This window comes from Sciurus vulgaris (assembly GCF_902686455.1).
Source record: "Sciurus vulgaris genome assembly, chromosome: 5".
Taxonomy (NCBI): domain Eukaryota; kingdom Metazoa; phylum Chordata; class Mammalia; order Rodentia; family Sciuridae; genus Sciurus; species Sciurus vulgaris.
Genome location: NC_136465.1, coordinates 120656239 through 120677669, shown reverse-complemented (window position 1 = coordinate 120677669; position 21431 = coordinate 120656239).

Below are 21431 nucleotides of genomic sequence, written 5' to 3'. Positions count from 1 at the left end.
TTTTATTTTTTTTTTTTTTTTTTGATACCCTGAATCTAAACTTAGAGCACTGAATTACAAATAAATCTCCTGAAACTGTTAATCCTGTCTTCAGCCCAAAATAAAGCTGACTTCAATGTCATTTTAATCTAGGTTCATAAATTAACTTTCAGGAAAAGATCTTGATTTTTGAGATGGAAAAAAAACTGAAATTCACATATAATTAACCATGGTTCTGATTTTGATTCTCTTACAAGTGGACTTTTAAAGGTAAAATCTTCTTACCAGAGCACATCTAAAAGTGTGTTTTCTTATTGTACTGGTGTCAATTGTCTGATGTTGATATTGAATCATGGTTTTATGTTACTTATACAGATGAGAAAAGTTAGGTATCAGCTACATGTGACTCTATATTGTTTTTGCAACTTCCTATGAGTTTATAATTTTTTCGAAATAAAGTCAGGGTCCACCTATAAATTAATGAATCTGGTCAGTGATACCCAGAAGTTGTTACTATCCCATACAGAAAGGCAGCTAAGCATCGTGCACTTCCAGACAGATACAGATAGCACCATTCATGAAGGAGACTTGCCAAAAGGCAAAAATGAATCTGATCAAGAAACCACCCAACTACTAATGCATGGGCAATACACAGGACAGAGTCACCTGTTAAAGACATCACAGTAATGCAACCAACAATATTCACACTGTGGGAAACTCTGTAGAACAAATGACCTAATTTCCCCAACAAATAAGTTGCAAAGAGAGACAGGGGCAGGAGTGAAGGGATAAAAAGTTAATACATATCAATCAATCTCAGTGTGTGAACCCTATTTAGATCCTGATTTAAATAAAGTGTAAGACTAAAAAGCCCTTCCACATTTAATGGAAAAATTATAAATTTTAACAATCATTAGATACATTTAAAAAATTATTGTTAATTATGGTTCATAAAAATATTTGTGCGATACTACAATGTTGGATACCCGAAACAATATATTTGTCTAAACTCATAAAACATACAATAACAAGAGTGAACTCCGGTGTCAACAAGGGACTATAGGTGAGAATGGTGTTAAGCAATCAGTAACCAGTCATAACAAATGCACTACTCTGGTGGGGGATGTTGATCATGGGAGAGGTTGTGCTTGTGTGGGGACAGCGGGTATATGAGAAATCTCTGTACCAACCTTTTATTTCACTGGGAAACTAAAAGTGCTCTAAAAATACTTTTTTTAAATTATCTAGATTTTTAAACAATTATCAGGGTGCCATATTTGTAAATAGATACATTTAAAACTTTCTCGAAGTACATTAATGATATCTCCTCGAATGTTTTAAGTAAGTGTTTTTTATGAAGAGTGCAGTCCCTGAATTATTGTCATCAGACACAACATATGAACCAAGCACTGGTCACAGGTGAACACCAGGTCACCATGAGGACACGAGAAAAACGGAAGATTATGAATTAGACATTGGTTGATGCGTGTCCTCTTTTTCAAATGACATCCACAGCTCTTCGATTGGAATATTAAATAATGCTTGGCAAAGCTAAATACCAGATCAATTTCATTCATCAACCCTGGATGCTTCCAGATACAGGAGGGAAGAATACTCAACCAGAAAACACTCTGCTCCATTAGTCTGAGATATGGTTGAGGAGAAACTTCGATTGCTGCTCTTGTTCTTAAGTTCTTCTCAGCAAAAAAGAAAGTGCTTTTAGGGAAGTGCTGACTAAATTTCAATTTTAAAAGTCTCAATATTTTAAGTGTGTTTTCCCCTTTGGGAATTTTTCAGCAAAACTTCTTTGAAATCTACCTCTTTCAAAAATATTTTTCTTTATTATATTCAATGTCATTTGGGAATTTGATGATAGTGTTCAAAGTTTAATAAACAGTTCTCAGAAAATAACTGAGATTTTTATGAACACATCAACCTTCCCAAGGGTAGAGTACATTGAGGTGATTGACCTAATCCTTCAATTTAAGGGGACTACTTGGCTATAATAAGAACTGATGATCCTTTGGGATAACAGCAAGAGAGGGAAAGGAGGTGGCTCCATGGCTGGTTTTTGTTTTTGTTTTTGTTTTAAATCTCTGAGAAAGAGCTATGTAAATACATAAAGAATTCATTGGTTTGCATATAAACCCAAATGTCAGCCTCTGTCTACCATTTACCCACCCATTTTGCAGTGACCTACGAACAGTCTATTTTTCCTTTCACCAATTTCTGCATGGAAGTCTATGCATTAAGAATGACTCATGAACTCGGACAACTGGGAGCAACATAGAGGAGGCCGCTCAGCACAGTGCTGGGACTCGGAGCAACCACTGGGGCTCCGGTGGCTGCCCAGGGGAGGACCGGCGAGGAGAGCTGTTTGGACTCAGAGCGACCACTTCTGAACACTCCTGCCCTGAGGAGGAGGAGGAGTGTGGCCGCTTGGATTCGGAGTGACTATACCAGAGCTACAGGCGGTAGCCAGAGGAGAAGCCGTGCGGCGAGCTGTTTGGACTCAGACCGCTTCTGAACACGGGGGCCTGCCCTGAGGAGTAGGAGGAGGAGGAGGAGGAGTGCAGCGGGTCGTTTGGACTCGCAGTGACTGCATTGGAGCTCCAGGTGGCTGCTTAGAGGAGGAGGCAAGTGGTGAGTTGTTTGGACTTAAAGCGACCGCTCCTGAACACAGGGGGGCTGCCTGGAGGAACAGCGCAGTGGCTCGCTTGGTCTCGAGTGGCCGCACCAGAGGTCTGGGCAGCTGCCCAGAGGAGGCATGCAGCGGGTCATGTGGATTCAGAGCCACTCAGAGCGACCGCTCCTGAACACCCGGGGGGTTACCTGGAGGAGGAGGAGGAACAGGAAGGGTCACTTTGACTCGGAGTGATTGATTGCCCAGGGCTGCAGGCGGTTGGTGGGAGGAGGAGGCACGCAGTGAGTTGCTTGGACTCCTACTGACCGCACCAGGATACTGGGAGGCTGTCTGGAGGAAGAGGCGTGCGGTGGGTCTCTGGGACTCAGAGCGATTGTACGGGGCCCCAGGTGGCTGCTCAGAGGAGGGGCCGCATAGACAGGCGATTAGGTGCAGAGCAGGGTCCCAGGATCTAGGAGGCTTCTTGGTGGAAGAGCCGCACAGAGACAGGCTTAGGGCGGAGCGAAGGTTCCAGGCCTGCAGGCAGATTCTCTAAGGAGAGGCAGCCTAAGGAGACTCATCTGGTGAGGCTCCCAGGCCCAGGAGGTAGGGCCAGGCCCCTGGGAACTTTACAGAGGAAGGCAGCCCAGCCCAGGCGGTAGCTGTAAATTGAGGGGAACCTCTAGGAGGGGAACTGAACAGCGAGACCTCCCCACCGGGTGAGTCTTCCCTGCCGGGTGAGGTTTCCCCACAAGGACGGTAAAACCAGAGACACAGGCCCAAACAGGCCTTGCCTCAGCCCACAGCCCCCCTTTGGATGACCATTGGTCAACAAGTGGAGGCACCTCTGCCCACTAGCAGGAAATATACCCCACCTGAAGGCCACCACTCCTAGAGAGGCAGCTTCCTTGTGGAGCACTGCATTATCAACTTCCTCCAAGACTTCAGCCTACTGAAGGCTAAGGAGGGATATATATAGAAATCTTCAGGGACATTGTAAGTCAATAGAGGAAATCTGCAATATCTCAGCGGTCCACTGATACCTGAACAATATGAGAAAACAAGGAAAGAAAATGCTGCAAACAAATCTAGATGTTACATCAATAAAACCCAATGACAGCATGGCAGAAGAAATGACAGGAAAGGAGTTCAGAATGTACATAATTAAAATGATCAGGGAAGCAAACGATGAGATGAAAGAGCAAATGCATGCGCTGAATGATGAGATGAAAGAGCAAATGCAGGCATTGAATGATCGCACCAATCGACAGTTAAAAGAGCAAATACAGGAAGCAAAAGATCATTTCAATAAAGAGTTAGAGATATTGAAAAAAAACCAAACAGAAATCCTTGACATGAAGGAAACAATAAACCAAATTAAGAACTCCATAGAAAGCATATCCAGTAGGATAGAACACCTGGAAGACAGAACCTCAGACATTGAAGACAAAATATTTAACCTTGAAAACAAAGTTGAACAAACAGAGAAGATGGTAAGAAATCATGAACAGAATCTACAAGAACTATGGGATATCATGAAAAGGCCAAATTTAAAAATTATTGGGATTGAGGAAGGCTTAGAGAAACAAACCAAAGGAATGAACAATTTATTCAATGAAATAATATCAGAAAATTTCCCAAATCTGAAGAATGAAATGGAAAATCAAGTTCAAGAGGCTTATAGGACTCCAAATACACAAAATTACAACAGACCCACACCAAGGCGCACTATAATGAAAATGCCTAACATACAAAATAAAGACAGAATTTTAAAAGCTGTGAGAGAAAAGAACCAAATTACATTCAGGGGGAAACCAATAAGAATATCAGCAGATTTTTCAATCCAGACCCTAAAAGCTAGAAGGGCCTGGAACAACATTTTTCAAGCCCTGAAAGAAAATGGATGCCAACCAAGAATCTTATACCCAGCAAAACTTACCTTCAAATTTGACGATGAAATAAAATCCTTCCATGATAAACAAAAGCTAAAAGAATTTACAAAAAGGAAGCCAGCATTACAGAACATTCTCAGCAAAATATTCCATGAGGAAGAGATGAAAAACAAAGAAGTAAATCAGCAAAGGGAGGAATTATCCTAAAGGAATTGTCAAATAAAGGAGGAGCTAAGTTGTGTCAAACAAATAAATAAATAAAATTTAAAAAATGAACCAAATGACCGGGAAACCAAATCATATCTCAATAATAACCCTGAATGTTAATGGCCTGAATTCATCAATCAAAAGACATAGACTGGCAGATTGGATTAAAAAGAAGGATCCAACAATATGTTGCCTACAAGAGACTCACCTCATAGAAAAAGATACCCACAGACTAAAGGTGAAAGGATGGGGAAAAACATACCATGCATATGGACTCAGCAAAAAAGCTGGAGTATCCATTCTCATTTCAGATAATGTGGACTTCAAGCCAAAGTTAGTCAGAAGGGATAAAGAAGGTCATTTCATACTGCTTAAGGGAAGCATAAATCAGCAAGATATAACAATCATAAACATCTATGCCCCAAACAGTGGCTCATCCATGTATGTCAAACAAATCCATCTCAATTTCAGAAACCAAATAGACCATAACACAATAATACTAGGTGATTTTAACACGCCTCTCTCACCACTGGACAGATCTTCCAGACAAAAATTGAACAAAGAAACCATAGATCTCAATAACACAATCAACAATTTAGACTTAACAGACATTTATAGAATATGCCATCCAACCAAGAGTGAATACACTTTCTTCTCAGCAGCACATGGATCCTTCTCTAAAATAGACCATATATTAGGCCACAAAGCTAATGTTAGCAAATACAAGAAGATAGAGACACTACCTTGTATTCTATCAGATCATAATGGATTGAAGTTAGAAATAAATGAAAGAGTAAAACACAGAAACTATTCCAACATCTGGAGATTAAACAATATGCAATTATATGATGAATGGATAACAGAAGATATTAGGAAGGAAATTTAAAAATTCTTAGAGGTAAATGAGAACAAAGAAATATCATATCAAAATCTCTGGGACACTATGAAAGCAGTACTTAGAGGGAAATTTATTTCATGGAGCGCATTTAATAAAAGAAGTAAAACTCAAAAAGTAAACGACCTAACACTACAGCTCAAAGCCCTAGAAAAAGAAGAACAGACCAGCACCAAAAGTAGTAGAAGACAGGAAATAGTTAAACTCAGAGCTGAAATCAATGAAATTGAAACAAAAGAAACAATACAAAAAATTGACAAAATAAATAGTTGGTTCTTCGGAAAAAATAAACAAAATTGATAAACCTTTAGCCACACTAACAAAGAGAAGATGAGAGAAAACCCAAATCACTAAAATTCGGAATGAACAAGGAAATATCACAACAGACAGGATTGAAATACAAAACATAATTAGAAGCTATTTTGAAAATCTATACTCCAACAAAACAGAAAACCTTGAAGATATCAACAGGTTTCTAGAGACATATGAATTGCCTAAACTGAACGAGGAGGACATAAACAATTTAAATAGACCAATTTCAAGTACTGAAATAGAAGAAGTCATCAAAAGCCTACCAACAAAGAAAAGTCCGGGACCAGATGGGTTCTCAGCCGAGTTCTACAAAACCTTTAAAGAAGAGCTCATTCCAATACTTCTCAAAGTATTCCATAAAATAGAAGAGGAGGGAACCCTCCCAAACTCATTCTATGAAGCCAATATCACACTGATACCTAAACCAGACAGAGACACATCAAGGAAAGAAAATTTCAGACCAATATCCTTAATGAACATCGACACAAAAATTCTCAACAAAATTTTAGCAAATCGCATACAAAAACATATTAAAAAGATAGTGCACCATGATCAAGTGGTTTTCATCCCAGGGATGCAAGGTTGGTTCAACATCTGAAAATCAATAAATGTCATTCACCATATCAATAGACTTAAAGTCAAGAATCACATGATTATTTCAATAGATGCAGAAAAAGCATTTGATAAAATACAGCACCCCTTCATGCTCAAAACACTAGAAAAAATAGGGATAGTGGGAATATTCCTTAACGTTGTAAAGGCCATTTATGCTAAGCCCATGGCTAATATCATTCTAAATGGTGAAAAACTGAAAGCATTTCCCCTAAAAACTGGAACAAGGCAGGATGCCCTCTTTCACCACTTCTATTCAACATTGTTCTTGAGACTCTAGCCAGAGCAATTAGACAAACCAAAGAAATTAAAGGGATAAGAATTGGAAAAGAAGAACTCAAACTATCCCTGTTAGCTGATGACATGATTATATATTTAGAGGAACCTGGAAATTCCACCAGAAAACTCTTAGAACTCATAAGTGAATTCAGTAAAGTAGCAGGTTACAAGATCAATGCTCATAAATCCAACGCATTTTCATACATAAGTGATGAATCTTCAGAAAGAGAAATTAGGAAAACTACCCCATTCACAATAGCCTCGAAAAAAATAAAATACTTGGGAATCAATCTCACAAAAGAGGTGAAAGACCTCTACAATGAGAACTACAGAACACTAAAGAAAGAAATTAAAGAACACCTTAGAAGATGGAAAGATCTTCCATGTTCTTGGATAGGAAGAATTAATATTGTCAAAATGGCCATACTACCTAAAGTGCTATACAAATTCAATGCAATTCCAATTAAAATCCCAATGATGTACCTTACAGAAATAGAGCAAGCAATTATGAAATTCATCTGGAAGAATAAGAAACCCAGAATAGCTAAAGCAATCCTTAGCAGGAAGAGTGAAACAGGGGGTATTGCAATACCAGATCTTCAACTCTACTACAAAGCAATAGTAACAAAAACAGCATGGTATTGGTACCAAAATAGAAAGGTAGATCAATGATACAGAATAGAGGGCACGGACACAAACCCAAATAAATACAATTTTCTCATACTAGACAAAGGGGCCAAAAATATGCAATGGAGAAAAGATAGCCTCTTCAACAAATGGTGCTGGGAGAATTGGAAATCCATATGCAACAGAATGAAACTAAACCCCTATCTCTCACCCGGCACAAAACTCAACTCAAAATGGATTAAGGACCTCGGAATCAGACCAGAGACCCTGCAGATTATAGAATGAAAAGTAGGTCCAGATCTTCAACATGTCGGCTTAGGACCAGTCTTCCTTAACAGGACTCCCATAGCACAAGAAATAAAAGCAAGAATCAATAACTGGGATAGATTCAAACTAAAAAGCTTTCTCTCAGCAAAGGAAACTATCAGCAATGTGAAGAAAGAGCCTACAGAGTGGGAGAATATCTTTGCCAATCGTACTTCAGATAGAGCACTAATCTCCAGAATCTATAAAGAACTCAAAAAACTGTACTCCAAGAATTCAAATAATTCAGTCGACAAATGGGCTAAGGAAATGAATAGACACTTCACAGAAGAAGATCTACAAGCAATCAACAAACATATGGAAAAGTGCTCAACATCTCTAGTAATCAGAGAAATGCAAATCAAAACCACCCTAAGATTCCATCTCATCCCAATTAGAATGGTGATTATCAAGAATACAAGCAACAACAGGTGTTGGTGAGGATGTGGGGAGAAAGGTACACTCATACATTGCTGGTGGGGCTGCAAATTAGTGCAGCCACTCTGGAAAGCAGTGTGGAGATTCCTTAGAAAACTTGGAATGGAACCACCATTTGACCCAACTATCCCACTCCTTGGCCTATACCCAAAGGACTTAAAATCAGCATACTACAGAGATACAGCCACATCAATGTTCATAGCTGCTCAATTCACAATAGCCAGACTGTGGAACCAACCTAGATGTCCTTCAATTGATGAATGGATAAAGAAACTGTGGTATGTATATACAATGGAATATTACTCAGCCATAAAGAATGATAAAATTATGGCATTTGCAGGCAAATGGATGAAATTGGAGAATATCATGCTAAGTGAGATAAGCCAATCTCAAAAAGCCAAAGGACGAATGATATCGCTAATAAGTGGATGATGACATATAATGGGGGGAGGGGAGGGTTAGTGTTAGGGTTAGAGTTAGGGTTAGGGAGGAGGGCAAGTATGGAGGAAGGAAGGACTGTATAGAGGGAAAAGAGGGGTGGGAGGGGTGGGGGAAGGGAAAAAAATAACAGAATGAATCAAACATTACTCTATGTAAATTTATGATTACACAAATGGTATGCCTTTACGCCATGTACAAACAGAGAAACAACATGTATCCCATTTGTTTACAATAAAAAAAAATACATAAAAAAAAAAAAGAATGACTCATGAAATTCCAGACATAGCCTGACACCCCTGGAGAAGAGCCCCTCCTGCAGCCCCAAAAGAATAGCAAAGCAGCAGCAGACAGATGAATGGGGGCAGTCATACCATCATTAAACCTGGTTCCATGAGTCTGTCAGATTTTGCAGAAAAGATTGTTTGCAATGTCATAACCAATCAACAGTTAAATATTAAGTGTCCTGTTCTTAAAAGACCTTTAACCATCCCACTTAAATATATTCATAAAAGATAGATTTGTTGATCATCTACCATATGGTACAAACTCTGCTGAACTTGGGGCCTATGTTGGTCAGCATCAAACTACAAATAACAGAAACTGTTTCGGCTAGTTTGAACTGAAAGTGATTTAAAACAATTTAGACACTCTAAAACACAACTGTTGGAAAGACAAGAGGAGGAGCCTCCAGACTGAGTAAGGTGACCATGGTAATGTGCTGCTCAGATCACTCCTTGAGAAAGAGCCTAACTTTCTCAGGCTAAATATCTCAGGACATGTAGCTGACAGCCTCTAGCTGCCACTTTCAGGATCCACTGAGGCATCCACACGGGGTCACACATTCTCTAGGTTGCTCCCATGCCGATAACTAGAGGCAGGCTATTTCTACCTGATACATCAGTGTGGTCAAGACTCTCAGAGTTGCATGACAGTCTATGAATCTTCCTATCCAAATCTTCCTGGTCTGAAACTCTTCCTGCCCACCTGTTCCCTCTGCCCTACATTCTTCAGAGACATGTTGCCCAATAAATCACTCATGTGTCGAATTCTATCCTAATATCTGCTTCCCAACTGACCTGAAGTGATACACTGAACTTCCAGGAACTCCCAGAACAATGAGACAAAACTTCCCCAAAGGAACTTCAGTCTGCCATGACCAGGAATACAAGGAATTGGGTAGCCAGCACCTCAACTGCTGATTTCAGGGAGCATACTACGTCTGCTGCTGAATCACCAAATTCTGCTTCTTGACACCCAAAAAGTTTGAGGAGAGACACTGAGGCCGATACTGCAGCTGCCATGAGCTGGGAAAAGACAACCACTTCAGGACCATGATTAGTAGGAAAGAAATACCAGAAATGGCAGAAGTGTGGTCTCTTCTTCATGGTGTTTATTCTAAGCATCTCAGGTCACATGGTGACTTGGTGGCCCATCGTCAATGCCGAACTTCTATTAAGGTCTACTAGCAAGTCAGAAGGTGCTTCTCAAAAGAGCACTAACTTTCTAGAGATGATGAGAGAGCTTTGTTTCCAATGCCAAAAGCTCTGCACCAATATTTATTGGGATATGCCATGGACACATTAAGAACCACTGGATGAGCTGGATCATATTTTTGTCTTCCTATTGATTTCAGAAATTCTATATCAATTCTGGAAATTAAGCCATTGTCAGGCATATAGAATTGAAATTCTTTTCTCCTAGGTTGTGTCATATCTTTTTAAGTTATTAATGTGCTTTTAAAAAACAGAAATCATGCTTGGTCTTGGAGTCCGCCATTCTCCAGACCCACTTCTGGCTTCTCCTCCTGTGCTCAGGAGCCCCAGGAGAGACTCCGAGGGAGAACGCGGGGCAGAGTGAAGACCAGGAATGGTGAGTGTGCTTCAGGCATCTGGGGACGGGAGCGAAGCCCAAGCCCTTGGGACTGGCGTTGGCGGGAGCGGACATGGCGGCGGGGCTGCTCCTGGTCCTCTCAGTCTGCTGGCCGTCGTCTTCCTCTGTGGCGGCTCAGCCCTCAGTCCCCACGTCTACATCTAGTGCGTCCAGTAGCTGGGCCCTGTGCATCTTGTCACATGAGCACACAGTGTCTTCAGCCTCTGCTTGAAGTGCCATGAGTACATCAGGGTGCTAGCAGCCCAGTGTCTCCTGGGGTTTAGAGCAGAACACGCAGAGCATCATTAAAGGAGGACAAGGGTGTCCCCATGCTGGCAGCTCAGCACCTCCGCAGGCTGTGTGCTGAAGACTGAGAGGATGGTGAAAGGAGGACCCCAACTCCATGGTGTTCCTGCATAAAAGGAGCTGTGATCTCTAAAGGCCTCAGTTCCTCCTTCCTGCTGAGCTAGCTGAATATTCAGGAAGCAGCATCTCAAATCCAGAACCGTGAGCTCCATCCCAGCTATTCGTTGGTCTATGAGTGAATTACTAAATTTTCTTTTTTAATTGGTTCTTTTTAGTTGCTCATGACAATTCATTTTGGTATTATTCAAGCATGGAATATATCTCTAATTAGTCCATTTCTTGTAGATGTTCATGATTATGAAATACAATATGGTATATTCATGAGTATATGCAGGAAATTTTTCTAAATTTTCAGCTCCAGTTCACATTCCCAATGCCAATTTTCCCTCTCAACATTATCAATTTGTTTCCCAGGCTAGTTTCAATTGGATGAAACTATTTTGTTACTTCTTCAAATATGGATGGCACATGTTGAACTTTTTGTTTCATGTTTGTGAACAATTTATGTGAGAGGGAAGCAAAAAGGTATCACTTGATCATTTGAACAAACTGTGTGTGCCTCTTGTCCCTCTGTCTTCCAAGGCACAGACACAGTATCACAATATTTTGTGTTGAGATTTCACCAGTGAAGAATTGACTGTGTGGTGCTTCCTTATCTCAACCTCTCATCTTTTGCAAGTCCTGTCCTTCAGAACTGACTGATATAAGATGCCCACATCTGCTGTGTCTATAACTACAGGTATGTAGTGAATATCAGCCTCTGAGTCTTTTTCTCTTGGAGAGCAGTTTGCATTGTTGGGTGGAGTCTCTCAAGAGAGTAGCCGGATGCCCTGCAGTTGGGAGGAATCTCTAGACATTAAGTGACTCTAAATATCATTCCATGGCCCAGGAGGCTGAGGCAGGAGTGTCACAATTCAAAGCCAGCTGCAGCAACTTATCCAGGCAATTAGCAACTCAGCAAGATCCTGTCTCTAAATGAAACACAAAAACGTGCTGGAGATATGACTCAGTGATTAAATGCCCCTGGGTTTATTCCTCTGTACCAAGAGAAAAAAAATTCTTCTAAAAGACTTTTTTTTTTTTCTTTTTTGCTACCATGGATAGTGCTGCAATGAAAATGGAGTTCAGTTATTTCTTTGACAGAATGATTCCAACTCTTTTAGATGTATACACAGAATTATTACTGAATCACATATTTGTTTTAATTGTTTTTAAAATGACTTTGCAAACTATTTTTGCAAAAATGTTACCAAATTTATATTCTCATCCACAACTGTACAGAGTTTTTTTTTATCCATTTCCTTATAATCTAGAGCCCATCTTATTTTTCATGTGTTTTATAATATCCATTCCTACAACGATGTTCAAGCTGCAGAGAATCTGTTTCCCTGGTATCTTTAATCCCTGATGCAAGTTTGTTGGATCCTAGGCTTCCAAGAAGCCACTGTATGCTGTAATTGAACAGGAATCTGTGATATTCAACCTTTTTTTCTGCAACTGCTGTTGGGTATTTTCATCCACCTATGTGCTTGCAAGCCAATCCCAATTCATTTGATTGTAATCAATGGAGATTTGAACATGTTCGGTCACATTTACTCAAAAAAAAAAGAAAATCAACAAATTATTTTTAATGTAGTTGAATTTATCACTCTTTTCCTTTAGTGATGCATAGTCTTTGAATCCTCATTTAAAAGTCTTCCTGTTCTGGAGATCTATTTTATAGTACAGTGACTATATAGTTTGTAGTATATAATGTCATAAACTTGAAAGCTGCTGAAAAAGCATATCTTAAATGTTCTCACCACAAAATATGCTAAGTATGTGAAGTGATGGAAATGTTATCTTTTTTTTTCCTGTACAGTCATAAACTTTATTCCTTTTTTTCACATGTAAATATTTTCTTTCTTTCTTTCTTTGTTCTAATTAGTATGCTAATTATCTTGATTGAATCATCTTATAATGTATGCAAATATAACAACATCATATTATACACTGTAAGTATATACAATTTTTGTCAATTATACTTTAATAAAGCTGGGAGGAAATGAAGAACTCTCCAATTCTGAGGTAATAGAATATTCTTCTGTATTTTCTTTTTAAAGTTTTAAAATTTCACCTTCAACAGTTAAGTCTTTATTCCTTCCAGAATTAATTTTTATATAGTATGAATACTAATCCATTTTTCCCCATAGAAAGAGTCAATTGTCCCAGCACTTTTATTGAATCCTCCATTTTTCCCCACTGATCTAACATACACCATTTATACCATATCTTTCCTTTTAGAGATGAGTGTTTCTGAATTCTATTTACTGCTACACTGACATATTTTTGTACCCATGCACCAGTGCACATTGTCTAAACACTCTAATGGGCAAATAAGTTTTACACTAGAACTAGTTTCTTCAGCTTCTTTGTTCTTCATTAATGTATTCACTATCGCTCCTTTTTGATTCACAATTTAAATTTTAAAGCAAGTTTTTCAAGCTATACAAAAACCCTTTTAGCCTTTTTACTGGAATTGTATTAAATCTATTGATCAATTTGGTGATAAATGTTAATGATATCAAATGTTTCTGTCCTTGGAAATTACATGGATGTTCATTTTTAAATATCATTCAGTAAAGTTTATTGATTTTCTTCATGTAGATCTCAGATATCTCTGGTGAGATTTCTACCTAAGTATTATTCCTTTGCTTACTACTGTAAAGGTTTTAGATGTTAAATTTTTAAACTGCTGTTGACATATAGAAATGCATTTGATTTTTTTGTATAATAATATTATATCCAGCAACATTGTAAAACTCTCTTATTCTAATTTGTCTATAGATTCTTGAAGGTTAAATAATCACATCTATTATAAAGCTGCAATTGTTTAACGCTCCCCCACCCTTTCGCTGCAGCCATTTCTCCCCTTCCCAAATTGCAACCTAGATGTCAGCCTGCGAACATTCTCAGCAGCCATTGGTCCACTTGTCAACGTGCGAACTTCCTCATCAGCAATTGGCCTGATTGTCGTTAGCCCTCAAAATTCCACAACTTAAGAGAAGAACCCCTGCAATTTTTTCTCTTTCTCTCCCACCCCTGAGAGCAGTCGCTCTGGTCTGTCCCCCTAATGAAATCTCTGGTGTGAGTTCCCATGACTGGAGTGGTTTTCTGCATGCAGTCATTGGTCTGTGGCTCAGACCAGGCACCCCAGAGTGCTTGCTCCTTGGGATCCAAGGGTCTGAGCTGCCTTGAAACTGAGTCACATTTTTCTTACAATATCATTTGAAAATAACTATAATTTTTCTATGTACTCTCTAATTCTTGTATTTTTTCATTTATTTTTCTTGGCCAGTTACATTTTTGTACTACATATCCAGTACAAAGTTGAAGAGAAGTGGTGATAAGTATACATTCTTGTCTTTTAAACAGAATATTTTTAATAATTCTGTTTAAATATCATGACAATAATTTACCTCTTTCTCTCAACACAGAATGACCCCTTCATACTCTATAATATCAGAGCTGGGATTCTATTTACTATATTTTCAAAACACTGATTTCTTATTAGAATTTTCTGAAAGATACCAAGATTGGAAGTCAGGAAGAAGAGAGAAGGGACTCCCTGTTTTGCAGCTTCTGTTGACATTTCTCTTGCAGCAGCAAATAGCTTTGGTTTCCTAAGTTTTTTGACACTCCAAGCACAGATCCCTGAGTGTGCCCTCTGTGGGCCAACACCAGCTCTGCCATGGCACCTTGATAGTCTCCAGCCCTGTGGAGTCTTTAAGAACCAGAAGGTGGCTTCCCTCAGTGATACTAATATACATAAGCCGCATAACTGAGTTGAGAATATTCCTCTCTTCAATTCTCTGGAATAGTCTGAGTATAATTTGTTACCTTTTACTTGAACATTTCATAGGACATGAAGCCATCTGGCATGGTGCTTTCTTTAAAGGAAGACTTTAAGCTACTAACATGATTTCTTGAATAATTACAAACTGATCTAAGTTTTTATATTTTCATGAGACTCTTTTGGTAATTTGTAAAGAAATATATCCACTTTAACTAAACATTTTATAGACAAAATGATTTTTCATTGTGTTTTTAAATTTTCTTTTTAATATCCACATCATTTGACGATTATGCTATTTTTTAATTCTAAATAATTTTGTTGACTTCTCTTTTGATGACTCTTCCGAGGGGTTTGTCAATTTTATTAATCTTTAAAACTGCAAATTCTCTTTTGATTATTTCTATGGTATCTTTGATGTCTCATTAATAAATGCTTTATACTGTTGTCTTCCTCTTTGAAAGTCTTTGTTTTGCTATCCTTTTTGTAATGTCAAGCTGAATGCTTCATTCTTTAATTTTTAACCTTTCTTTTTTAATATATACATTCACATTTATACATTTTCCTTAAAATATTGTTTCTGCTGTATCTTATACATTATTTTTGAATATTCTTTATTTTTCAGTGTTTTGTTTCTTCATTACAATTTTCTTCTTTAATCTATAATTTATTTAGAAATATTTTTTCTAAATTTCCTAATATGGTGGTTGCAGTATGGACCAACATTGTCAATTGTATTACTGAAATCTTTTATATCACCTCTGATTTTATATCTGCTTAATTACTGAGAGAAATAGGTTAAAAACTCTCAGTTATGTCTGGTAGCTCCATCCCTTATCTCTTTGCAATTCTGTCATATGTTACTTTATGTATTTAAAAGTATTTTATTAGCAAATACCTGTTTAGAATTTTCATATCTCCCTAGTTGTTATGGTTTAGATGTTGTGTTCCCCAAAAGTTTACATGTGAGACAATGCAAGAAGGTTCAGAGGAGAAATGATTGGGTTGTGAGAGTCCTAATCTAATCAGTGAATTCATCCCCTGATAGGGATTAACTGAGTGGTAACTGAAGGGGTTGGGTGTGGCAGGAGAGGGTGGGAATTGGGGGTGTGCCTTAGGGGTATATATTTTGTATCTGGAAAGTAAAGACTCTCTGCTTCCTGATCCTCAAGTAAGCTGCTTCCTTCTGCCACACTCTTCCACCATGATGTTCTACCTTACCTTGAGCCCTGAGGAATGGAGCCAGCCTTCTATGGACTAAGACCTCTGAAACCATGAGCCCTCAAATAAACTTTTCCACTTCTACAGTTGTTTTGGTCTGGTCTTTAAGTCACAGCAGCAAAAAAGATGACTAAAACACTGTTGAATGGAACTTTATAATTATGTAGCAACCTTCTCATCTCTAACAATAACCTTCTCTTATAAGCACTCTTGTCTGCCTTAATATTATTTCATCACTTTTTCCTGTTCCTGTGGGCTTTATTACAGTTATCAGTCTATGTAAGAAATTGAAAATGAGTGGTCATGTCCTGGCCCCTTTGTTGAAAAGGCCCAAATGACTCCAGTCACCTTTCTTTTTTCTTTCCTTTCTTTTTTATCACTCTAGAACATGATAACTTATAAATTGCTTGTGAGTGGATTCTTCTTACAAGGAGATTTCAGATGATTTTCATAATAACAGCAACATGGCAGGATCTCTTCACTCAGTGATCTCATAACCAACTCTATTAGCTTCCATTCAATGGTCCTATAAGCAACTATCTATGAATATGAGCATTGCTTCTTTAATGCTCATGTTTAAATTGTTATCTAAAAGTTGCATTGATGAGATTCCATCTGCGCTGAGCAATTAAGTGCCCCAAAAGTGTCCTATAGTAACAGTTGTTTTTTATCAATTAAAGTATGCAAAATATCTTCAAAATCACTTCAAAAACGTCTTGAATTGAAACAGTGTCTTTTATACAAACTCACTTATCAAGCCCATTATCAACATGACTCTCCTAACCTTTATTGACTAAAAGAGTATAATGATTAAATTAATGTAATGGATAGTTGACCAAAATCTAAATAGGAAGTCAAAGAGCTCCCATTTTAGCCATGCATCTGTGCATGATGGAATTCTGTGGGTGTGGGACATAGTAGAAATGAACAAAAAGTGGAGTGGGGGAGTATGTTTTGGAACCAAGTCTAGGTTAGGTTATTTAGCAGCCATGTGATCTCAGGCACATTAATTAATCTCCTTTGCTTTAGATTTCTTCATCTATGAAATGGGTATAAAAAGAACTACCTTAAAAGGATGGCATGAGTGTTAAATTAATTAAAAAGGCACATAAATAACTATTATATCTTCACTTTTCCCGCAGTTTAGGGGAAAGACCCTTCTTTAAAACAATGATGGCAATTGAGCTATCTCTATGAATTGCAAATCCAGCCCTTTTGGTTTTTGTTTTTGTTGCTGTTTGTTTGTTTGTTTGTTTGTTTTGATTTGAGGGATTAGTCTTTCAACAACAGACCTGCTTCATCCCTTGCCCATCTTTACCAAATTCAAGTCCAGGCTATTCGTAAGCAGAGCAACAGAGCAACAGAACAATGTAAAGTCTAGTCCTACCATGTCAATAGGATTGGATCACAAACTGAAACTTGTATCATCAGGTTTTGAGTAACAAAACTCTGCTGGATTTCCTCCATCTTAAATAAACTCCAAACACACCTTTCAAATTGCTAAACTTAAAAATCTAGTAAGTATTATATGCCCGCAACCTCCTGTTTCCAGTTTTTAAGCTAGAATTCAGAAGGTGTTAGAGAACCACACCTACTGACAAACTGTGATATTGCAGCCCACTGTGTCACCAAAGTAGTTAAAGGATGGCAGCTGTGGTCAGTTGTTTTAGTCAGCCTTTACACTGCCATAACCAAAGGACCTGACAAGAACAATTTTAAGAAGGAAAAGTTTATCTGGGGCTCACCGCTTCAGAGGTCTTAGTTCATAAAGGGCTGGCTCCATTCCTTGAGGCGCAAGGTGAAGCACAATATCATGGGGAAAGAGAGTGGTGGAGAAGAGTGACTCAGGACATTGCACCAAGAAGCAGAGAGAGAGACAGAGCTCCACTCAAGCAGGACAAAGTATATATCCCAAAGGCACACCCCCAGGGACCCACCTCCTCCAGCCACATCCTACCTGCCTACAGTCACCACCTTAATCCCATTCAGGGACTAATGCATTGTTAGGTTAATGTTCTCTCAATCATTTCACTTCTAAACTTTCTTGCATCGTCTCACAGATGAGCTTTTAAGAGACACCTCATATCTAAACCATAATACTAGTGAAAGTCCACATCCCACATGTAATCCTACATTCTTACAGCAATCATTTCTCCCATCTCTGTCACCCACCAACACCAAAACCTTTAGATTTGTCTCCTAAGCATCTCTGAGTTCTCCAAGTATCTCCAGGTCCACTGCCCCATACATGCCTCCATCTTTTATTACCTGCATTCCAGAAACAGCTCCCTGAGTGATTTCTCAGAGTCATCTACTCTTCACCCAGCAACAATATGATCCTTCTTATACAGAACTGTATAAGTCAAGTGACTTGACTACAATCAAATCACTCTCTACACGGTAGTTTCTCATTGCCTTCCAAATAAAGACATAAATGTCTTGCCACAGAATTGTGAGATCTTTCTCTTCTCCTTCCCAGCATCATTTTTCTACACAGTCTCCTGCCATTCTTTGCTGCAGGCATGGAGTGTTGCTCAGTTTCTTGTCACATCACTTACTCCTGCCACATTCTCTCACCTCCTTACCTTTGCTCTGCTGTGCCATTTGCCTAGAACCTCTTCACCTCAGCCCACTTATCTGTCACACTCTTGCTCATCCTTTGGGTTCAGCTTGGCTTTCATTCCTCTGCAGAGACTCTTCTGATTGCTCTAAAATGGACTAGGTCCCCTCACTCTGAACCCCTACAGTAACTGTTCTCCTATCAAAGCAGTGGTTTACTTGTCTTTCATCCTCTCTAGACTGTGAACTCTGTGAGGACAAGATCTATTTCTATCTTCTTCATCTTTGTAACTTTAACCCTTAGTGTAGGGCCTCGATAGGGACCTAATATTTAGTAAAGTATTGTGTTGGTCACCTTTCTGTGGATATTACAAAATAAGTGAGAAAATCAGCTTTGAGGAGGAAAAATTTATTTTTGGTTCATGATTTTAGAGTTTTCAGTCCGTGGTCACTTGGCTTCAGTGTTTTGGGGCCTGTGGTGAAGCAGAACATCATGGTGGGGAGTGTGTGATAGAGCAAAGTTACTCACCTCATGACTTCTGAGAAGCAAAGAGAAATAGAACACAAGGAAGGGGCCAGGGACAAAATTTACCTTCCAAAGACCCTCTCTAGGGACCTACTACTTCCTCTAGGCCCCCAGCCTAATATCATACACAGATTGGCAACCAAACTGTTAGAGGACATTGCAGATCCAAACCATAACAAGAATTAAATTGAATTGAAATCTAGCATATTCAGTCAAACCATATAAAGTTGCCTTTTTAAAGTCAAAACTGTCAAGTATTAGAAATTACATAAGTGCAATCTCACAGATGCTACCAATATGGGAGAAGAAAGGCATCTTCAGAATAGATATACATTACTAGATAATAAATGTCTTTTCACCAAATTCTTGATTTTCACTGAAATCCATTATCCTGGCCATATACCACTTTGAAGCCTATTAATTCAGAAAGTGACCTTCAAAAGAAAAATCCAAAGACCTGTGCCAGCTCTTAAAAACACAGGAGACTATCAAAAGTTAACTTCTGACCTTAGTGAATATTTTGGCAAATATATGAATTTCTGCCCTTATCGCACTAAAATACTGATTATAGCCTGGTCATGAGTGCAAGAAAGTTAAACCTAGAACATATCTCATTCCACCAAATACTCATTGCAGTTGTTACGTGATCCATCATTCAACACTTCCCATCATCTCTCATTGTATCCAGTCCCAGAACTGTTACCTTCATTTGAACAGGCAATTCCAAAGACGAAAGCAGCTCGTTAAATAAATGCATCTGTGCTTCCTCTGGAATCCACTCATACTTTCCAATAAACATACTCAGTGGAATGGAACAGGTTTGGGCTCCAGGACAAAAGGAAATCTGTCAAGCAGATGTTGCTTTTGAGCAGTTGACTATTCCTTAAAAGCTTCATAGAAGACTAACAGAAGGTAGGGCCCAGGGCAAAGAGGTAATTTTTGTTAGCTTATTTAGTGGTTTCTCCACTTTTATAACACTGAGGTAGCCTGATTCAAATCCCAAGTGCAATGGATTACTCACAAATGTTCAGTGATTTGAATAGTTTTATGTGTTACACATTCCATATAAAAATTCCATACAAAATAATTTAATCTTTCCAAAATACACTGACTTACTACTTCTGTTTATTACTGTTCTGGCTCACAATGGTCTTTCCTACTTCATCTCTATTCTCTGTGTCTTATTGGTTCCCAAATAATTACACTTTATGCTAAAACCTAACCCATTTTCTTCTCAGCCAGATGTGATTTGAGGCAGAGTTTAGGAGAATTCATTTACCTATGGTTTTACTTTGTATTGTTTTGTTTTGAGGGTGACATTTTTAATGCTTTTTCATTTCCCAGTGCAAGGACAAACCTGGGGCCTTTCACTTTCTAGGCAAGCACCACTGAGCTACATCCCCAACCTCTGCAATTTTAAACTTAGAAGATTTACCTCTTGTTTAAAGAAATTATATTTTTTTCTTCAGGAAAAAAGTGGAAAATTTAGATCATGTCCCACTAAATACCAAGCTAAAGATTCACAAATATTTTGACCCTCTCCCTTCCTACAGTTATCTCTCCTGATGTAAATTTATAGTGTAGGAGACAGGGAAGAATTTATCTTCTTTCCAGTGTATTAATTTAATATCTGTGTGGAAGACTAAGCAAAATTGTAATAGGTGTTCAGAAATAAGCATGTTTTGTGCCATAAATCAAAATATACTATCAAAGAATATAGTATGATTTTGGTATAAATAATGATTCACTCAACTATTACAGAGCAATTTTAAGGTAACAGAAGAAAAAGTTAATTTGAGTCAGCAAGCCTGGGTCTAAGTCGATGACCCTCAGTTTGCCTCCTGGGAAATTCTCTTAAACTCTCTAAGCAGGTCTCCCTGCTTAAGGCAGTGTGAGGATTCATGTGGTCATTGATACCAAGTGGAAATGGAACACAGTAAATGTTATATTATTCATTTTCCTAAATTGAATTAAATTTGGTACTTTCCCCCTATATGAACACCATTGGTGGTCTGTCCAATGTCCACTCCAATCCTCTTCTTAGCAGAACCTTGATTTTTTTTCCAGGTATCCACCCTTCACCACCACAGCTCCAGCCCAGTGAATCCTGACTGACCCTATCAGAACATCTTGCTAATAAATGGACTGGGAAATAGGGATAAGGTACAATTCTGGCTTGTGACACACAGGGAAAGACATAGTATATGCATATGAAGCATACACTCCATGTTAACAAAAGATATCAAAAGAGATGATGTTTTCTCCTTTGGTTATAGACAACTCTAGATTTAAAACCAAGGCAGCAGCTTGGAACCATAAAGGACCACAGCCCAAGAACAAGAACAATGAGTTGAAGATCTCAGAGAAAAGGGATGAAAAGAATCTGGGTTCTCAGTGGAAGTGTTGATCCACAGGGTTTACCAACTGCTTAGCCTCCTGCCTTTATACTT